Source organism: Salvelinus namaycush, chromosome 6, assembly GCF_016432855.1.
Source record: "Salvelinus namaycush isolate Seneca chromosome 6, SaNama_1.0, whole genome shotgun sequence".
Taxonomy (NCBI): domain Eukaryota; kingdom Metazoa; phylum Chordata; class Actinopteri; order Salmoniformes; family Salmonidae; genus Salvelinus; species Salvelinus namaycush.
This window is the reverse complement of record NC_052312.1, coordinates 3,139,199-3,158,613: the sequence shown is the minus strand read 5'-3', so window position 1 is coordinate 3,158,613 and position 19,415 is coordinate 3,139,199.

Here is a 19,415-nt window from a genome sequence, read left to right as displayed (position 1 = left end):
TCAGCATTCAGCGCTCGAACCACCCAGTTTGTAATATGATTTAGAAGATGGAGGAGGACCCTCACGTTGACCTATTTCCCCCATTTGAAAAAACATGCTTCCACCCCTTTCTATATACTCTTATTATTGTATTATAATTGTAATATTCTGGTCATTTTGAATTACCATCATCTTCTCCTATACTACACGTGGATCATATAGCGATCATTTATTCAGCTCATACTTTTCAATAATACTAGAAGACACAAAATCAGCAACATAATTAAAATGGGAAAAATAATTTTAATTTCCAAGTTTTTAAATAAATTTATATAAATGCAAATCCTTTCAAATGATGGAATTCACATACCATTTATTAATTTATTATTTAAAGAGATAGTAGTTAAATATTCAATTATATTTAACGGCTTCAACGCAGAAAATGATCCTAATCCTGAAAATGACACAGACAAAATATAGAAAATTCTCTTTTAACGTGACCTTACATAGCTTTACATTAGGATTCAATATTTACTTTGGCCATCATATTTTAAAATCAACTGTTTTGCCCTAAAATGAACACACAAGTACAGCACAAACATGTACTATAAAAGTGCTTCAGTCCTCTTCAAGCCTTGAATTCTGCTCCCAAAATGTAATTAAAACTGATGTTGTTTCCACAGAAATAGGATTGACATTTTCATGAGTACAACATGCTGTCTATTTCACAGAAGGACACAGTAGCTTCCTCATGTAGGTGGTGAGCCCAGTGGTCTATAGATATGAATTCCCCCTGAGGGAGATAATGTATACTAAACTCCCCTCTCCTCTCTGTCATTACCCCTGACACACAGAGCTAGATAACGCCTTGTGACCGCTCCATGTGACACTGCCCTTTCCCTTGGCTCTCCGCACGCTGCCCCCCCCCCCCCCCCCCCCCGTCCCAGGCTCTATTTATCAAGCACATATCTGGACGCCCGACAGTGACCTCTGTGAGTCCTCGTGCAGTCGGGGGGGGGGGCTGTAGTTACGCAACCACAGCGGGCGCCACAGTGACACATGTCAAAGGGTTGAAAATGAAGATCTAATTCACTGAACTACCTCTCCAGTGTCCCCCCCCTCTATTCCTCCCTCTCTCCACTCATCCCTCCCTTCCCTTGTCAGAGGGCTTGTCTTCCGTCTTTCTCAGTGGATGCCTGTCACGGGGATGGTGACGGATCTAGGAGAAACGTTTTTTCGTTTTTGACAACTGAATTCTTGTTTGGGTTGCACACTAAATTGAAACGCCGAATCTAAATGGGAAAGAGAACGCAGAGTCAAAATGTCAAGTAGACAAAATCAATTCAACGTTGTCTGACTCTCCTGATGCACCGTGTTGGATTATGAAGAGACTGCTGTGTCCCTCCTTTTGTCATTTTATTATATATTGTAATTTAATAGGGACACATTACACCTGTCAGGAGGGGACAAATAGCCTTGCTCTTGTCAACAGGGAAGGGTATTAAAAGTTCACTCATGACTTTTCCCTGGACAACAGCCTGTGTGTGTGTGTGTGTGTGTGTGTGTGTGTGTGTGTGTGTGTGTGTGTGTGTGTGTGTGTGTGTGTGTGTGTGTGTGTGTGTGTGTGTGTGTGTGTGTGTGTGTGTGTGTGTGTGTGTGTGTGTGTGTGTGTGTGTGTGTGTGTGTGTGTGTGTGTGTGTGTGTCTGCCTGTCATAGGCCCACCAATGTAGCTTACATTGTCCAGGGAAATTAAACCTTGGCAAACTGATTTATATGTCACTGTGCAAAAACACTATTTTTCATCTTTACCCACCACTAATCTCAAAAAGAGGAAACAGTTGTAGTCGAAAAAATAGAGAGAGTGAACAAATGTGAACAATGATGAAGGCCAGTGACGAAGATGCTGGTGACTTGCTGATGCCAGCCTGGTGTGTTCATTCAATATGGAATTGTCCGGATGGATAGCTGTATATTGCATCTCAAAGAAGAGAGCAACGCAATCTCCAGGATGTGACGTTCCCACAGAACCCTGGGAGCACAGGTGTGAAGGACATGAAAACTTGACTGGACTAAATGGATGTTACTGTGTGAATGAATGTTTGGTTTATTTTAAGAGTTCATAAAGAGCTGTGAATAGAGATGTTGTATGTTTTCTGGTTGATGTATTTTTAAAGTGACTGGATTGAAATTGTACGTTGGGTTGACTTGTTATCAGGCACCTTCCTGTTGTCCGGTCATAACATGAAAATTGAGTTGATTAGATTAGAATCTGGATGTGTTGTTCATGTGTTTTGTTTTCACTGGCAAAGTGCAAAGAAATATGAATTCAGGTTGGGGGGTGAGTCCCCGCTTGAACTTGGTTAAAAGGGGGGCAGTGAATTCGCTCATAGTTCCTGTGTATCAGACAGACTTAGTTTATTCTCTTAGAGATTTACTCTAAACTGAAGATAACGGGAAACTGTGTTAAGTCTGATTTAGTTGATAGTCTGTGGTAGTCTGTAACGTATCATGTATTTCATGTACACCGTAATGGTTTGAGTGTGACTTATTGAGCGTCTAATAAATCCTATTAGTTGAATTGAGTAAATGCATTCCTCGTTTTGCAAAGTAATTCCTTGATTGACCTATACATTCATCATTTAGTGGTAAATGTTATTCACACTACACGTACCATATATTCTTAGCCTCTAACTGTGCAGCTCTGAGCGAAGGTAAACTCTATAATTTAACGCTAGGACATCGATCGCAATATATCACCTCTTTGTTTCTCAGCCTCTTAATAATTCCATAAACAGTTATGTTGAACACGTGTAATTTATAGTATTCTGAGTGCTGATGCAAGGGTCGGACACGCCTATGGGGTCGATAGCATTTATTCACATAATAATGGAGTCAGATTGATGAATGGAAGTTCATTGTCATTCAATACACTTTTAACCTACTACACATTCTTTAAGCAATGAGGTAAAAAACAGCGTGGAGAATGTAGAAGAGGAGGAGAATGTGTTGGTGGGATTATTGTAATAGCTTTCTAATGGAATGCCAGTGTTTTCCCTATAGAGATCCATGGCGGCTGTCGCGATGGCCGGAGAGGGACGGTGGTGGCTTGTTCGCAGCTGGTGGCTTTACAGCGTACAGATGACATACGACATGTGGGGGTCTCTGTGCAGGGGTAGAAGGAGGTTTATCAGATGTCTAGGATAATACACCATGTCCAGCCATGGGTCTGTAGGGAGTCCGGGTAGACGGAGAGCCCACCCCAGAACAGACTCACTGTCACTCGGGTTTGAGGGCTATTAAGACCCCTCTGGCTGGTTCTACAGGTCACCATGGACGTGATGGAGTAGAGGTGGTTTGTCCCGCCCAGGAGAAAGGTAGCATATTGCTTTTTTTCATGTTTTATATATATATATATATATATATATATAGGGCGCGAATAATAGAGGAGGTTGCCTCTGACGACCAGTGTTGAACACATACTAGTGCATTGGGGCATGCCAGACATCTGTTTAGTGGAAAATGACATTTATCTATGCTGTAAATTACCTTTCGTATGTATTAATATGTGAGCAAGGACAACTCTTATAACTCTTAAGGCCAAAAGTATGTGGTCGTCGAACATCTCATTCCAAAATCATGGGCATTAATATGGCGTTGCTTCTATTTAGCCACAAGAGCATTAGTGAGGTCCGACACTGATGTTTGGCGTTTAGGCCTGATTCGCAGTTGGCTTTCCAATTCCTCCCAAAGGTGTTCGATGGGGTTGAGGTCAGGCCAGTCAAGTTCTTCCACACCGATCTCGACAAACCATTTCTGTGTGGACCTCGCTTTGTGCACGGGTCATTGTCATGCTGAAACAGGAAAAGGGCCTTCTCCAAACTGTTGCCACAAAGTTGGAAACACAGAATCTTCCGGAATGTTATTGTATGCTGTGACGTTAAGATTTCCCTTAACTGGAACTAAGGGGACTAACCCGAACCATTAAATACAGCCCCAGACCATTATTCCTCCTCCTCCAAACTTTACAATGGGCACTATGCATTCAGGCAGGTAGAGTTCTCCTGGCATCCGCCAAACCCAGATCCGTCAGTCAAACTGCCAGATGGTGAAGCGTGATTCATCACTCCAGAGAATGTCTTTCCACTGCTCCAGAATGATGGCGAGATTTACACCACTCCAGCCAGTCCTTGACATTGCTCATGGTGATCTCAGGCTTGTGTGCGGCTGCTCGGCCATGGAAACCCATTTCATGAATCTCCCGTTGAACAGTTATTTTGCTGACGTTGCTTCTAGAAGCAGTTTGGAATTTGGTAGTGAGTGTTGCAACCGAGGACACTGGCCTGTCCCGTTCTGTGAGCTTGTGTGGCCTACCACTTCGCGGCAGAGCCGTTGTTGCTCATAGACGTTTCCACTTCACAATAACAGCACTGACAATTGACCGGTGCAGCTCTAACAGGGCAGAAATTTGACAAACTGACTTATTGGAAAGGTGGCATCCTATGACGGTGCCAAGTTGAAAGTCACTGAGCTCTTCAATAATTCAGTAAGTCTACTGCCAATGTTTGTCTATAGAGATTGCATGGCCGTGTGCTCGATTTTATACACCTGACAGCAACGGGTTTGGCTGAAATAGCCAAATCCACAAATGTGATGGGTTGTCGACATATTTTTGGACATCTAGTGTGCATACAACCATTGACAGACATATCTCAGAAACGATGCATTCGAAGAGGTGTCATTCAGACCTGGGTTCAAATAGTATGTGATTCCTCTCAAATACGTTGAGCTTGCCTGACACAATGGACCCAATGTAGTAGTCCCAAAAGTACAAATCCCGCCCATCTGGCACTCCATGCAGGCTCAATCAAACACCCCAAGCATTTGAATGAACACTCATACAACTTGAACCCAGCTTTCATATATTATTACTGTTTCCACAGTACTGATCAGCATACCCGACCCCCTTCACGCTCAGGAGGGTTATCCCATTGCTGTGTATTAAAGGGGAGTTAGCAAGAGTGTGGAACATGTACATCACCTGTTCTATAGACAGAATAAATCTAGAATCCTGGCACCACTTGTTCCCTTTAATAGTGGCTGGTGTAGAGTGGCTGGGCACATTAATCAGTCCAAAGACAATATCCATCTGTCATGCAGGAAAAGAGCTTTCAACGGTGGGGTGCCTCAAGGTGTTGGCACGGACGCCAATGCTTGTTGTCTCTCATTACTTCTGGCCATTTCGTCTGCGTTGTCATCCAGAAAGAGAGGCTGGGCTGGGAAAAGAGGTGAGAGAGTGTGGCCTAAGGGACTGGGACATCTCAACGGGCTAAACGGCTTTCGCCACTTGAGGGCGCAATGCTTGTTGCTGAGCTATACAATAAATGTACACTCTAGAGTTCAGCTGCCATGATGAGTTAACGCGGACAGTACTTTTAAAATGTTCTATTTGGCTCTGCTTTGACTCACATCTCTTGTGATGCAGATAGATGTTCCTTTCTGTCTATCACTCTATAACTAGCATTAGCATTAGCATTAGCATTAGCTTATACATGTCAAATGTGTTGTTCGATAAGAACAAACGTATCAAAGCTGTTTTTCTGAGGTAATCCAAGTTGAAGTTTGACGATGACACTTAAAGTATCTATTTCCCCCTGCCAACCTAGACACACACAACAGCAAAGTAGCAGCCCTGCATGCTATATTGAATTGTAGTGTTTACAAAAATATTACAGTTCCCCCACCCATAACTCCTTGGCGTAAGATGTTGCATAAATCCATGAAATTGAATTACAGCAAACTCCAGTGTGTTCGTCAATATTTCAACCATTCACATTATGGCCACTTATTGGATGTCTCCCTGTCCTCTGTAACACTATGCATATATCCATCTCTCTGTTTGACTTGTATTGTGGAGTGATAGATTCAGCTGGGTCTAAGCAGTGGCACAATGACCTTCATACATGTGTAATAGATATAGCAGCAGAGAGGAGGAAAGAGAGGAGGAGAGAGAGGAGAGAGAGGGAGAGAGAGAGGCGGAGAGAAAGGAAGAGAGAGAGGAGGAGAGAGAAGGAGAGAGGAGAGAGAAGGAGGAGAGAGAGGGGGAGAGAAAGGAAGAGAGAGAGGAGGAGAGAGAAAGAGGAGAGAGGAGGATAGAGGAGGAGAGAGGAGAGAGAAGGAGGAGAGAGAGAGGAGAGAGGAAAGAGGAGGAGAGGAGGAGGATAGAGAGGGGGAGAGAAAGGAAGAGAGAGAGGAGGAGAGAGAAGGAGGAGAGTGGAGGATAGAGGAGGATAGAGGAGGAAAGAGAGGATAGAGGAGGAGGAGAGAGAGAGGAGAGAGGAGGAGAAGAGGATATAGGAGGATAGAGGAGGAGAGAGAGGATGGAGGAGAGGAGGTGGAGAGAGGAGGAGAGATGAGGATAGAGGATAGAGGAGGAGAGAGGAGAGAGGAAAGAGGAGGAGGAGCGAGAGAGGAGAGAGGAGAGAGGAGGAGGAGGAGAGAGGATGAGGAGAGAAAGGAGCTGCTGTAACAGGCTAAAATGATGAGAGATGATATGACCTACTGGATAGCAGTTGTGTGTGTGTGTGTGTGTGTGTGTGTGTGTGTGTGTGTGTGTGTGTGTGTGTGTGTGTGTGTGTGTGTGTGTGTGTGTGTGTGTGTGTGTGTGTGTGTGCGTGCGCGTGTGTGTGTGTGTGTTGTATTAGCATTTCATATATTAGTGTCAAAAGGAAAATAAATATTCATATTTAGCCATAATAGCATGTTAATACCCATAAGGCCATATAACTCTATAAATGGAAAACTATTTCATCTAGCGGGCGTTCTGACCTGGCAGCCTTCAATTGGTTACCTGTAGACATGGACAGCTGAGTTCATGTCCTCTTCCCTCAAGAGATGCTTTAACCGTTGGAAACCACTCATATCATCTATTCCATATTAATAATGCATTGGCTTTTGAAATCACATAGTTCAAAAAAATGGAAATGCATCCCAACAACTGTCTTTTTTTTTACACGTAGAAATAAAAATAACAAGCACTCTCTCTGTTTTATGTTTTATGTTTTTGGATAAATTAGCATACGCCCACTCACCTGTAATGTGATCAGTAAAGTTGTGAACAGGGTTGATGATGTACCTGAAAGGTCTACCTAAGGGGGGGGGGGGGGGGGTTGATGCCCTGTCCTGCCAAACAACCCCCACCACCGTGTTAGCAACACTCACAGCTCTCCTCAAAGTCCCCCCCCCTCCTCCCCCCTGCCCTCTGCCTCGTCACCCTTTCAAACAACAACATCTCTCCCTGCGGGGTTGGGAGCGAGGTTGGCAGGCGTTGCGAAAGCTTGTTTTGTCTCCCAAAGCTTTTTGAATGTCAAAAGGTGGCCAATCTTATTTTTTTTACCTGTTTAATTAGAGAATGCTTATCATAGCCGCATGCCGCATGCACTGTGCCTCGACAGGGTGGCAACACCCCAGTGTTGTAAAATTAATTATATCACTAATGTGGACCTGGTGCATGTGAAATAGCTGAACTCTACCCAAATAGCTCATTAATCTCCAGACATCCACTACTGGGTTAGGTGAAGTGGTCCTGAATTTCAATACCCACCCTCGCCATCCGTAACCTTTCTCTCTCAGCCGAGGGGAACAGTGGAGAGCTAGAGAGGTAGAAAGGTAGGGGAACTGTGGAGTGTTAGAGAGGTAACGAGGAATCATCTCTGTCTCTCTACTGGCTCTATATCTCTCTCACTTTGAGCCAGGCGGTAATATACACCTACGCACACATACATGGACACACATAATGTGTTTTCTCCACACATACACACTTTCAAAGACTCGCAAGTGGAGCAACTGAATGCAAAGTGCTCAATGTACTCTGAATATATATATATATAAAAAAAGGGAAACTGACTGCAGAAGAATAATGTGAAAAGTCCCCAATGCAACTCACTGGGCCCCAGAAGAGCTGATGTACCCTATATGTACCTTATTTTAGAATGATCAAAGAATGAAAAATCACCCTCCTATTATTTAAAACAATGTCACCCCCAAACCCAAAGCAATTTCTCAGTAATATTTTAAAATGGTCCTTATGTTGGAAGTAGCTTCCAAAACTAGAAGCTAGTCTCCTAAGCATAACACTGCAATGCATTTCCCCCAGTGGCCTAACACACAATCAAAAGTACTGCGATATCTCAGTGCACATTTTGCAGCATCCCAAAATAAAATATCCGATGCATGATCCTTGGGAATTAAAAAAAAAAAACATTAATGAACAAAAAAAAGGGTAAAATAGAAAAAAATAATAAAAAGAGCTCGTTATCAGAGAGAACAAAGTCACCCCGACCCCTCAACAAACCCAAAGCCTGATTATCAATCCAAAACAAGATCCAGTGTTCCTCATTAAGTGGTCCCCTGGGGCAGTTCAGAGGGATGGAAGGGGGACTTTTAACTGGAGTTCCTAGTCAAAGAAAGGTGCTTAGGAATGCACAGCGTCATGTCCAACTCTACCTGGAGACCACTGCGTGGCTACTCACTGTGTGCTATTAGAACTATTATCTCAAAGTCATTGATTGGTACTTTGGTGCTGGACTTTCACCCATTTTAAAACACAGTTTCTGTCCATCAGTTGAATGTTCTAGTCTTGTTATTCTGTCTTTTAAATATGTTCCGAAGTTATTTGGCGAAGCCTTTTATTTCACTGTTTAGACTTTGTTGGACAAAACCAGCTTTAGACTACTTCTTTAGAATCTTTACACTTCTTCTTTAGAATCTTTACACTACTTCTTTAGAATCTTTAGACTACTTCTTTAGAATCTTTACACTTCTTCTTTAGAATCTTTACACTTCTTCTTTAGAATCTTTACACTACTCCTTTAGAATCTTTAGACTAATTCTTCAGAATCTTTACACTTCTCCTTCAGAATCTTTACACTTCTTCTTTAGAATCTTTACACTACTTCTTTAGAATCTTTACACTACTTCTTCAGAATCTTTACACTTCTCCTTCAGAATCTTTACACTTCTTCTTTAGAATCTTTACACCTCTTCTTTAGAATCTTTACACTTCTCCTTTAGAATCTTTACACTTCTCCTTTAGAATCGTTAGACTACTTCTCAGAATCTTTACACTACTTCTTTAGAATCTTTACACTTCTTCTTTAGAATCTTTACACTTCTCCTTTAGAATCTTTACACTGCTTCTTTAGAATCTTTACACTACTTCTTTAGAATCTTTACACTTCTTCTTTAGAATCTTTAGACTAATTCTTCAGAATCTTTACACTTCTCCTTTAGAATCTTTAGACTACTTCTTCAGAATCTTTCGACTAATTCTTCAGAATCTTTACACTTCTCCTTTAGAATCTTTAGACCACTTCTTCAGAATCTTTACACTTCTCCTTTAGAATCTTTACACTTCTCCTTTAGAATCTTTCGACTACTTCTCAGAATCTTTACACTTCTTCTTTAGAATCTTTACACTTCTTCTTTAGAATCTTTACACTTCTCCTTTAGAATCTTTATACTTCTTCTTTAGAATCTTTAGACTAATTCTTTAGAATCTTTACACTTCTTCAGAATCTATAAACTTCTTCTTTAGAATATTTAGACTTCTTCTTTAGAATCTTTACACTTCTTCTTTAGAATCTTTACACTTCTTCTTCAGAATCTTTACACTTCTTCTTCAGAATCTTTACACTACTTCTTTAGAATCTTTACACTTCTTCTTTAGAATCTTTACACTACTTATTTTGAATCTTTAGACTAATTATTTAGAATTTTTATATGACTTCTGTGTTAGTTACAGCTCTTTAGTGGTGTGAAGAGTCATCAAACACAAGAAGGTCCTACAGTGTCCTGGAAGAGTTACTTTCAGTTGAGTGGCACAGTGGTCTAAGGCACTGCATCTCAGTGCTAGAGCCGTCACATACAGACCCTAGTTCGATTCCAGTCTGTATCACAACCGGCCGTGATTGGGAGTCCCATCGGGCGACGAACAAGTGGCCCAGCATCGTCCAGGTTAGGATTTGGCCGGGGTAGGCCGTCATGGTAAATACGGATGTGTTCTTAACTGGCTTGCCTAGTTAAATAAAGGTTAAATGAATAAAAAATACAAAATCCAGGGAAGTCCTTCTGACTAGGCTTTAGGACCATAGTCAAATGCCAATGTTGTCAGGGGAGTTGAACATCGACCACACAGGGTGAAAAATTTGTTAGACTGGTGAGGGAAGGTTGAAACAATAACCCTTCTATTGGCAGTTACTCTTACCCCTCACCAAATGCCTTTGAAGGCGGTGTCAGGTGACAAGTACACTAGGCTTATTATGTGTGTAAGTGTGTAAGTGTGTGTGTGTGTGTGTGTGTGTTTGTGTGTTGATCAGTAATTCTCAGGCTTAGGATCCCCATACAGAGTCGCTCCCTAGGCCTCATTCAAGCCTAGTTGAATGACTACCTACACTCCCTAGGCCCCAGTCAAGCCTTGTTGGTTGACTACCTACACTCCCTAGGCCCCAGTCAGGTCTTGTTGGTTGACTACCTATGCTCCCTAGGCCCCAGTCAGGCCTTGTTGTGTGTTGTGTCAACCAGTTCCATGAGGAATGCTTTTCCCGCAGTCTTGAAGAGTTCCCACATATACTGAGCACTTGTTGGCTGCTTTATCTTAACTCTGCGTTCCAACTCATCCTAAACCATCTTCATTGGGTTGAGGTCAGGTGATTGTGGATGCCAGGTCATCTGATGCAGCACTCCATCACTTTCCTTCTTGGTCAAATAGCACTAACACAGCCTGGAGGTGTGTTTTGGGTCATTACTTTCCTAACCCTACCACCCCTCCCCTAATTGAAATAAACTAATAGACAACAATAGTTAGGCTTCTACTTCCAGTTTATACATACATTTTTTTACAGACACGGTACATTTCACATAAGTTATCTTTCTTTATTTGTTTTTAGTCCCATCCTTCAGCTACCTGTGCTTAACATGTATGACTGTAGCCTTTAGTGAGAGGTTCAACCTGTGCTTAACAGGTCATATTTGTACTGAATGCCATTTCCTTCCATCATCACTTCATAATTTAATCAGAGTTGCCAATGCAGAAGGGAACATTACATGTGTCTATTCTTGGAAACGAGTTCTCACCTGCAGTCACTAACAAAGTCAAGGATTAATGAAGTGAAGGACTTTTATTAACCTCTCTCTCTCTCACACATACACACACACACGTGCACACACACGTGCACACACACAAAGAAACACACACACACGTAGCTCTGTTAGCGAAAACTGTTAAATGACTGTGGAGAGCCCTTCACAGTCATTGACATCCTGTTCCTGGGGCACTTGTTGGCCTAGTCTGTTCCTGGGACTGCAATGGGGCACTTGTTGGCCTAGTCTGTTCCTGGGACTGCACTGTGGCACTTGTTGGCGCTAGTCTGGGACTGCAATGGGGCACTTGTTGGTGCTAGTCTGTTCCTGGGATGGTAATGGGGCACTTGTTGATGGTAATCTGTTCCTGGGACTGCAATGATGCACTTTTTGGCGCTAGTCTGCAGTGTTTTGTTCGAGACCACCTAAAGTGAGACTGATTCAAGACCAAGAAAGGAGCAAATCGAGACCGAGTCAAGACCGAGACTGGGAGAAGTCAAGACCGAGTCCGAGAGGGGGACAAGGGATCTGAGATAAGACCGAGACCTGAGACCTGAAAAATGCGAATCCAATTCAAGACCACGATTGCAATTTTGTCAAATCACCACCAAAATGGCGCCGGAGAAGAAGGAAGACATTTTACGTGCCACCAACCGATTGTGTTTTTTGTTTGTTAATTAGCGTTATTTGTAACTTATTTTTTTCTTATTTAGTACATAAAGTTGCCGCTACCGTCTCTTATGACCGAAAATAACTTCTGGACATCAGGACTGCGATTACTCACCACGGACTGACAGAATTCTTTTTTATTGAGTCTGACGAGTCCAACTCAAACAATACTGCTTGCTCTGGAACAGGCGCAGATTCCCGTGATTTGCGTGAAGAAGGTGGAGAAAGAGGGTCCAGAGGTCGGGCTGCCTTCTGAGAATTCGTAGGCAATCGAATAAACCCCCACTTCCTTCCATTCTGCGAGCAAACGTGCAATCTATAGACAATAAAATGGATGACCTACGAGGAAGATTAAACTACCAACGGGACATTCAAAACTGTAACATCTTATGCTTCACGGAGTCGTGGCTGAACGACGACACTATTAACATACAGCTGGCTGGTTATACGCTGCACCGGCAGGATAGAACAGCGGCGTCTGGTAAGACAAGGGGCGGCGGACTATGTATTTTTGTAAATAACAGCTGGTGCACGATATCTAAGGAAGTCTCGAGCTGTTGCTCGCCTGAGGTAGAGTATCTCATGATAAGCTGTAGACCACACTATCTACCTAGAGAGTTTTCATCTATATATTTCGTAACTGTACATACCACCACAGTCAGAGGCTGGCACTAAGACAGCATTGAATGAGCTGTATTCCGCCATAAGCAAACAAGAAAACGCTCACCCAGAAATAGCCCTCCTAGTAGCCGGGGACTTTAATACCGGGAAACTTAAATCCATTTGACCAAATTACAATCAGCATGTTAAATGTGCAACCAGAGGGGAAAACAACTCTGGTCCACCTTTACTCCACACACAGAGACGCATACAAAGCTCTCCCTTGCCCTCCATTTGGCAAATCTGACTAATTCTATCCTCCTGACTCCTGCTTTCAAGCTAAAATTAAAGCAGGAAGCACCAGTAACTAGATAAATAAATAAGTGGTCAGATGAAACAGATGCTAAGCTACAGGACTGTTTTGCTAGAACAGACTAGAATATGTTCCGGGATTCCTCCGATGGCATTGAGGAGTACACCACATCAGTCATTGGCTTCATCAATAAGTGCATCGATGACGTGCCAATTCCAATCAGGATATTTATTTTCTGGTCTCTGGGGAGATAAATCTAGCTAGCAGGTCAGCCATTGGCTAGGCCATCATAAGCTAAATAGAGGCATCTGCTATTCAACTGTATTAGGGCAACATTTTGGAGTGATAGTGGAATTAACCAATCACATTTTGACTTAATGAATGGACCATTTTTACAAAAACTTCTGCCTTCTTGAAGGCCAAAAGGTCACTGGGCAAGAGTAAACAGTAGTTGTCTAATGGTCTAACTAGATAGCTTTTGTTGTTGACTAGTTTGCAGTGGCTGCAGCAGGTGTTATCAAAGAGGATGTTGTTGCTAATTTGTTAGCTTCTCTCTTTTCCCAAAACATTTTCAATTGATCATAATCTGGTGAGTGGAACTGTGCTTTTTATTGCAATGATCTCTTTGAAAATAGCTTAAATGTGTGAAAAATTGTTGCATTTAAAGTGGAACTGAAAGCATTTTAGCAAAATTAAATCTTATTACAATCCATTCATATACACCCACAGAAATAATATGACCGTTTTTTAAACATTTTCTGACAAGCGACCACTTAGATATGGTCATTTTCATGTTTTCGTGAATTCTTAGAATGTTTGGGAATTACTTGTACTAAGGCATTTGTGAAAATTCTCGAGGAATATAACATGGAAAGTGGCTGTGCAGTTGGACAATTAATAGACACTGCAGTAAATAAAACCGGAAAAAAAACATCTGTCGCAAACTTTTGGCAGACCAACTACAGTGCATTCGCAAAGTATTCAAACACCTTTTTCAACATTTTATTATTTTATAAAAAAATATATTTAACCTTTATTTAAAAAGGCATGTCAATTAATTGGTCTTGCTGTTGGACGTACATGCTGACATATCACCAAGTAGACTACGTTTTCTACTGTGATTGGTCAACAACGATGGCGCTAATTGAAAAATAGAGCAAAAATCCTATTTTCTTGGCCAAGCAGCTTTCAAGTGCACGACACCGCTGATTGATCCTCCTAGGTAGAATTCTGATATAATTTTTTTTTTAATTATCTACACAAAATACCCCATAATGGGTTGGATGGGGAGCATTGATGCACAGCTATTTTCAGGTCTCTCCAGAGATGTTCGATCAGGTTCAAGTCCAGGCTCTGGCTGGGCCACTCAAGGACATTCAGAGACTTGTCCCGAAGCCACTCCTGTGTTGTCTTGGCTGTGTGCATTGGGTCATGTTCCTGTTGGAATGTGAACCTTCGCCCCAGTCTGAGGTCCTGAGCGCTCTGCTGGAGGTTTTCATCAATAATCTTTCTCTACCTTGTTCCGTTCATCTTTGCCTCGATGCTGACTAGTCTCTCAGTCCATGCCACTGAAAAACATCGCCACAGCATGACGCTGCCACCACCATGCTTCACCATAGGGATGGTGCCAGGTTTCCTACAGACGCTTGGCATTCAGGCCAAGAGTTCAATCTTGGTTTCATCAGACCAGAGAATCTTGGTCTGAGAGTTTTGGTGCCTTTTGGCAAATTCCAAGCGGGCTGTCAACTGCCTTTTACTGAGGAGTGGCTTCCGTCTGGCCACTCTACCATAAAGGCCTGATTGGTGGAGTGCTGCAGAGATGGTTCTCCCATCTCCACAGAGGAACTCTGGAGCTCTGTCAGAGTGACCATCGGGTTCTTGGTCACCTCCCTGATGAAGGCTGTTCTCTCCTAATGGCTCAGTTTGGCTGAGTGGCCAGCTCTTGGAAGAGTCTTGGAGGTTTCAAACGTATTCCATCCAAGAATGATGGAGGCCACTGTGTTCTTGGGGACCTTCAATACTGCAGAAATGTTTTGGTACTCTTCCCCAGATCTATGCCTTGACACAATCCTGTCTCGCAGCTCTTAGGACAATTCACTCAACCTCAAGGCTTGTTTTTATTTTGGTCAACTGTGGGACCAACTGAGTCCAATCAAGTTATAGAAACATCTCAAGGATGATCAATGGAAACAGGATGCACCTGAGCTCAATTTCGAGTTTCATAGCAAAGGGTCTGAATACTTATATAAATAAAGTATTTCTGTTTTTATTTTTATAAATTTGCAAAGAATTCTAAAAACCTGTTTTTGCTTTGTCATTATGGGGTATTGTGTCTAACTTGCTGAGGAAAATAACTGATTTAATCAATTTCAGAATTTCAATTTCAATCAATTTCACTCTAGCTAGCTAGCTGGCTGGCAAACACTGTAAGTTTATAAAGTCACGTTTAATACATTTTTGGATTAACTTCTTATGGCTGGGGGCAGTATTGAGTAGCTTGGATGAATAAGGTGCCCAGAGTAAACTGCTCGCTACTCAGACCCAGAAACTAAGCTATGTATATTATTAGTGGATTTGGATAGAAAACACTCTGAAGTTTCTAAAACTGTTTGAATGATGTCTGTGAGTATAACATAACTCATATGGCAGGCAAAAACCTGAGAAAAAATCCAACCAGGAAGTGGGAAATCTGAGGTTTGTAGGTTTGCCTATCCAAAATACAGTGTCTATGGGGTCATATTACACTTCCTCAGGCTTCCACTAGATGTCAACAGTCTTTAGAACGTTGTTTGATGCTTCCACTGTGAAGGATGAGGGAATAAGAGCTGATTGAGTCAGGGCTCTGGCAGAGTGCCACGAGCTCACTCATGCACGCCCCCGTGAGACTTAGCTGCGTTCCATCGCATTTCTACAGACAAAGGAATTCTCCGGTTGAAACATTATTGAAGATTTATGTTAAAAACATCCTAAAGATTGATTCTATACATCGTTTGACATGTTTCTACGGACTGTAACGGAATTTTTTGACTTTTCGTCTGGCCTGCGCGTCATCAATTTGGATGTTGTAACTAAACGCACGAACAAAAAGGAGGTATTTGGACATAAATTATGGACGTTATCGAACAAAACAAACATTTATTGTGGAACTGGGATTTCTGGGAATGCATTCTGATGAAGATCATCAAAGGTAAGTGAATATTTATAATGCTATTTCTGAATTTTTATAATGCTATTTCTGACTATTTCTGACACAACATGGCGGGTACCTGTATGGCTTGTTTTGGTCTCTGAGCACTGTACTCAGACTTTTGCATGGTGTGTTTTTTCCGTAAAGTTTTTTTGAAATCTGACACAGCGGTTGTATTAAGGAGAAGTTTATCTAAAGTTCCATGTAAAACACTTGTATCTTTTATCAAGGTTTATTATGAGTATTTCTGTGAAATGATGTGGCTCTCTACAAAATCACCGGATGTTTTGGAGGCAAAACATTACTGAACATAACGCGCCAATGTAAACTAAGATTTTTGGATATAAATATGAACTTTATCAAACACACAATGTATTGTGTAACATGAAGTCCTATGAGTGTCATCTGATTAAGATCATCAAAGGTTAGTTATTAATTTTATCTCTTTCTGCTTTTTGTGACTCCTCTCTTTGGCTGGAAAAATGGCTGTGTTTTTCAGTGACTAGGTACTGACCTAACATAATCAGATGGTGTGCTTTCGTCGTAAAGCCTTTTTGAAATCGAACACTGTGGTGGGATTAAAAACAAGTTTATCTTTAAAATGTGGTAAAATACTTATATGTTTGAGGAATTTTAATTATGAGATTTCTGTTTGAATTTGGCGCCCTGCACTTTCACTGGCTGTTATCAAATCGATCCCGTTAACGGGATCTCAGCCATAAGAAGTTTTAAGCATTTCTGTTGCATGTAAATACGTTTTATGCATGCTTATGGTGTGCGTACATGCACATACGATTCACTTTTCGCCCATCGATAATGTATGTTTTTTTTGTTGCTATTGTCCCTTCGTGTGTGAAGGCAGTACCCGCTTTGACTAGTGGGACAAGTGCATGCTCGGTAACCCATCGCTGTCTGTCTGGAAAACACTTAAAGTGTCTTTTCACAGACTCCCGGTAGGAAGACGTATTGGGATGTAATAGCTTGGTGATTGACTGACAAGGGGCTTTATATAACAACACCAGGCTGCTTCAGCACACAGGGGAGGGAAGAGGGGTTCAGCTCTGACCATATCAGACACATAGACGAGATTAAATGGGGATGAGGAAGAGTAAAGTCCATTGGAATGACAGCTGAAGAGGACATGTATGGATAAATAGCATCCGCAGTCAAATGGGCCATGCAATACATCAGCCATAACAATCTAACAAGGTTGTTTAGCATGGGATGTAATCAATATTTAGGTTGTTATCAGGTATCAAGACACTCCTCTGAACAAATTTGTTTACACCAAGGTAACAGGTTTAGATCCATTTGGAACAGGCTTAGAACATTCTGGAACAGGTTTGGAAACTTCTGGAACAGGCTTAGAACCTTCTAGAACAGGCTTAGAACCTTCTGGGACAGGCTTAGAACATTCTGGAACAGGTTTAGAACATTCTGGGACAGGTTTAGAACCTTCTGGAACAGGCTTAGAACCTTCTGGAACAGGCTTAGAACCTCCTGGAACAGGTATAGAACATTCTGGGACATAGAAAGAGTGAAGGATATGGTGTGAGAGAAAGACAATGGGAAAACAGGGTGTGGAGAAGATCTGAACGGGATCCCTTGTCTCGGTATTCCACAGCCTGTTTCCATCAGTGTAGCAGAGCAATAGCACTAGATGTGTGATGCTTTGCTCAGGCACTATTTTCACCTCATCCTGGATGCTACTTCCACCGTGAATTACGTCACGAGGGGAGCGTGAGGTGCGGGTATAGTGGGTCTCAAGCTCTTCTGGTTTATACCATGCTCACCAGAAGGCCATTAGTGCCTGAGAGGAAAACGGTACAGGGTTGGAACAAACATTACTTACATACAGAAAACAAATGAAAGTCCATACTATGGGAAAGAGTATAATGTTGGGCCTTAGCAGTAATATTGGTCATCAAGACGCAGTAGCATTAGCAAAGTCACGTAACAGACATTCACCTCTAAATCAAATTTACATTCTAACAAAGGCATATTATGAAACGTGCAAAAAAATGTATTGCGTTACATGTGTCTCCCCCCAAGCGTAATGCCTTTGTTGTGTGTGTGTGTGTGTGTGTGTGTGTGTGTGTGTGTGTGTGTGTGTGTGTGTTCTCACTGCATGCATCCAGTACAGTTCTCTCCACCTGTTTCCTTCATCACTATGCTCAACCTTGTCCAAGGTTAATCTGTCACTCTTGGTGTGCATTGGCATTCATTCTTATCTGCCCCTAAACACTCAGCTGACTGTCTATCCACCCAATCACCACTCAGCTGACTGTCTATCCATCCAATCCCCACTCAGCTGGCTGTCTATCCACCCAATCACCACTCAGCTGACTGTCTATTGACCCAATCACCACTTAGCTGACTGTCTATTGACCCAATCACCACTCAGCTGACTGTCTATTGACCCAATCACCACTCAGCGAACTGTCCATTCACCCAGTCCACCTCTCAAACTGAATTGTCTTTGTAGGCTACACCGTAAATGAGCCTCCAACAAAGTGCAACCCCAAACATCTACTGATGACTTCACTTTCCCCTCAGAAATACAAGCAGCTTTTACTGTTTTAATCATAATGAGACAATGTGCATGAGCCTGGCATACTTAAGTAGTTGCCATCTCATGGTATGAATGGCTTCATTCCAGAATGAGAAAATGGCTGGTTATGGTATGCAAATTAGACAACATACTTGTAAGGTACAGTATGGAGTATGTCTTTTAAGTGTTTATTGTGTTGCGATTCGACAATAGTTAAATGAATTGAAGGGTTAGGTTCTGTGCTATGTGGTAATTAACATATCTTTGATGCAAAGAAGCTCAAGGGCTGAGGTACTTGTTTCCTGTTTCATGCTTTTCCTGTAAAAAGACTAGTTGAGTATCTGGAGCATGAGCATTTGTGGTTTGATTACAAGCTCAAAATTGCCAGAAACAAAGACGTTCTTCTGAAACTCGTCAGTCTATTCTTGATCTGAGAAATGAAGGCTATTCCATTTGAGAAATTGCCAAGAAACTGAAGATCTCGTACAACGCTGTCTACTACTCCCTTTACAGAACAACGCAAACTGGCTCTAACCAGAATAGAAAGAGGAGTGTGGACCTTCAATGATTCAGACATGTTGTGGTACCCTTCCCCAGATATGTGCCTCGCCACAATCTTGTCTCACAGCTCTAAGGACAATTCCTTCAACCTCAAGGCTTGGTTTTTACTCTGACATGCACTGTCAATTGTGGGACCTTATATAGACAGGTGTGTGCCTTTCCAAATCATGTCCAATCAATTGAATTTGCCACAGGTGAATCCAATCAATATGTAGAAACATCTCAAGAATGATCAATGGAAACAGCATGCACCTGAGCTCCATTTATTGTCTCATAGCAAAGGTTCTGAAAATGTATGTAAATAATGTATTTCTGTTTTTTATTTGTAATCAATTGGAAACTAAATCTAAAAAGCTGTTCTGACTGTTTTTATTTAATCCGTTTTACAATTAGGCTGTAACGTAACAAAATGCGGAAA